This window comes from Otolemur garnettii, unplaced genomic scaffold (genome assembly GCF_000181295.1).
Source record: "Otolemur garnettii isolate 467f Iridium unplaced genomic scaffold, OtoGar3 scaffold00134, whole genome shotgun sequence".
NCBI lineage: Eukaryota > Metazoa > Chordata > Mammalia > Primates > Galagidae > Otolemur > Otolemur garnettii.
In genome coordinates, this window is record NW_003852529.1 from 3,168,159 (window position 1) to 3,171,534 (window position 3,376).

The 3,376-nt window shown below is 49.6% G+C and overlaps 1 pseudogene; it reads left to right on the forward strand.

The window, feature by feature from the left end:
• Nucleotides 1-2,773: 2,773 nt before the first annotated feature.
• On the forward strand, nt 2,774-3,077 carry LOC100941603 (annotated as a pseudogene).
• The last annotated feature ends 299 nt before the right edge of the window (nt 3,078-3,376 follow it).

Here is a 3,376-nt window from a genome sequence, read left to right on the forward strand (position 1 = left end):
TTCTCTGGAAGCTGTAAGGACAGGACTGCTTCGGCCTCTCAGCCAGCCACTGGCCCTCCACCCATGTACAAGAGATCACCTGGGGGCAAAGGTTGGTGCTGCTGAGGTGGCCGTCATAAATCAAAGGGCAGGCCACAGGGGCCAAGTATCACTGCCTTACCTTCCCTGCGAGGAGTGCAAGCCAAGCGATGGGATCATGTTGCTTCTTCCTCCTCCTCTCCCAGCAAGCTTCCCTGACCACTCCACTCTAAGGAGTGTGGCCTCCTCTGAATTCCTGTGGCCCCGGCTTCCAGTGACACTGAGCACAGAGGACTCAACAGCAAAAGGGAGACAGGTTTTTAGAATCAGTGTAGCTCCTGCCTAAAGCAGTCAATTCATACAGATAGAAAGCAGAATGGTGGCAGGCAGGGGCTGGGGTAGGGAGGGATGAAGTCTTTGTTTAATTATGGATTTTCAGCTTTTAGAAGATGAAAGAGTTCTGGACAACAGTGAGATTGTATGTAACACTACTGAACCAAAATATGGTTGAGATGGCAAATTTTGTTGTTACACTTCAGTTTGTTTGTTTGTTTGAGACAGACTCTCACTGCCACCCTGGGTAGAGTGCCATGGCATCACAGCTCACAGCAACATCAAACTCTTGGGCTTAAGAGATCGTCTTTTCTCAGCCTCCTGAGTAGACGGGACTATAGGCGCCACCACAATGCCTGACGTACTTTTTTTTTTTTTTTTGAAGTTTTTGGCTGGGTCTGGGTTTGAACCTGCCACCTGCAGCATATGGGGCTAGCGCCCTACTCCTTTGAGCCACAGGCGCTGCCCAAACACCTGGCTATTTTTAGAGACAGGGTCTCACTGTAGCTCAGGCTGGTCTCAAACTCGTGAGCTCAGGCGATCCACCCTCCTCCGCCTCCCAGTGTAATCCCTCCAAGCCTGGGATTACAGGCTTGAGCCACCATGCCCAGCTGCTGTTTAGATTTTTTTGAGACAGAGTCTCACTCTGTCACTCAGGCTAGAGTGCCATGGCCTCAGCCTAGCTCACAGCAGCTGCAAACGCTTGGGTTCAAGCAATCCTCCTGCCTCACCCTCACGAGTAGGTGGGACTATAGGCGCCCATTGAAACACCAATAAAATGAGGGCCAGGTGTAGTGGCTCAAACCTGCAATCCTAGCACTCTAACAGGCCAAGTCTGGGGAGCACCTGAGCTCAGAAGTTCGAGACTACCCTGGGCAAGAGGGAGACCTTGTCTGTACTAAAAATAGAAAAATTAGCTGGACATTGTGTGGGCTCCTGTAGTCCCAGCTACATGGGAGGCTGAGGCAGGAAGATTGCTTGAACCCACGAAACTTGAGACTGTTGTTAGCTAGGTTGATGCCACAGCACTCTAGTTTGAGGTAACAGAGCAAAACTGTTTCTGAAAAAAATAGAAAGAACAAAAAAAGCAAAGCAGAAAAAAAAAAGAAAGAAAAATGAAATCTAAAGGTGTGTCACCAGCAGCAGCCTTTTTTTCCAAAGCAGGGAAAGAGAGAGAGATCTGGGACCAGACTAGCAGATTGCTCAGAACTATAGAAATCAAGGGCTGGAGGACCTCGTACATCTGCTTCCCATTCCTTTTTGTTTTAACCACTGCATGTTGAGCATTTTTACTAATCCTTCTGCAGATTTCATCTAAACCTCATGACAGTCCAGTGAGGTGGGGATTATCATCCCATTTTATGGATCAGGAAACTGAGGTTCTGAAAGATTAAGCATCTGGTCAGGGAGTGTGCCTAATAAATGGCAGAGTTGAGAACTCTACCCTGGCCAGCCTGGTTTTAAAGCCTGTGCTTCAACCACTCTGCTCTCTTGCCCTGGAGTCAGCAGCAGAGGTAGGTCCAGAAGCCAGGTGTCCTGCCACCTCCAGGTCCAGGCTGGCACAGGAACCTCAGCCTGGGGTCAAGGAAGTGCTGACTGCAACTTTGTAGCCTTGTACCCCTGGGCTTGGCCTTGGCCTCTTTCCTGCCTCTCAGAGTTTCTTTTTTGTTTTGTAGAGATAGAGTCTCACTTTATTGCCCTTACTAGAGTGCCGTGGTGTCACAGCTCACAGTAACCTCCAACTCCTGGGCTTGGGCGATTCTCCTGCCTCAGCTTCCCAAGTAGCTGGAAGGGTGCCACCACAATGCTTGCTATTTTTTTGTTGCAGTTTGGCCGGGGTGGGTTTGAACCTGCGACCCTCAGTATATGAGGCCGGTGCCCTACCCACTGAGTGACAGGTGGTGCCCCACTCAGGGTTTCTTGATCTTCCTTAGGTGAATGGTCATTTAATATCTGCCACACTCAGCTCCCAAAGGAGCTAAGACCAGTGTGAAGAGAATGGGGAATAGGACCCTGACACTCTGCCCTAGTCCATCCCAAACACTGACTCGGATTTGCACCCACTCCTCTTTATTTCAACGCTAACCAGGTTTCTTAAGTTAAATCCGCAGGTCTTCCCTGACCCTGGTCAAAAAGCCCCCAAATCATTACACAATTTTCAAGGCTCACACCCCAAGACTTGTAGTCAACTCAAATCTATGCTCTCACAAAAGTCTGAGCCCAGGAAGGGCCTGCTGACTCACGGAAGCTGGAGCCGTGTTGGGATGAATCACTGGCTCTTGCGTCAAGCGCGTAGCTGCTGCATACCTTCTTGCCAAATATGCAGTCTTAGAACAAGTTCTCAAACTCATTGAGGCCAGAAAGAAAATACATGTTCACTGTGGGGTCCGGATGCTTGCGGGGGGAGGGGCGAAGCTGGGAGATGGCGTCGGGAGCGGCTCGCTGGCTAGCACTGGCACCAGTCCGATCCGGGGCTTTCTGGGGCGGGACAAACTTGAGGAAACGTGGCAATGCCGGCGGCTCAGGTCAGAACTTGGTGCCCTCGAGGTTTGCCCAACCCGGTGAAAATGTCCTTGGGCCTTCTCCGCCTGTTCTCCATTGTGATCCCCTTGCTCTATGTTGGAAAGCTCATTAGCAAGAACTTCGCTGCTCTACTTGAGGAACATGACAATTTCGTCCCAGAGGATAATAATGATGATGAAAGTACAGAATGGAGAAGGCACTAAAGAAATGGTGAGACTCTCAGCCTCTCCTTCCCTGTCAGAGGGTTCAGGGAAAGCCCTCAGCCTCCCCCATCCAGTGAAGCCTCCTGCATGGTCCATTACCACAGCCCCTATCCTGGAGGTTCCCCTGAGATGTGCTGTCTACTGAGCACTGGAAAAACAAGCAATCGAATATGAATAAATGTAGTAAACATCAAAAAAAAAGAAAGAAAGAAAAGAAAATACATGTTCACATCCTTCCCTACTCACTTCTTCCCTGTTTTCGTCACCTGATGTCTTAATCTGTTTCATGTTGCTATCTT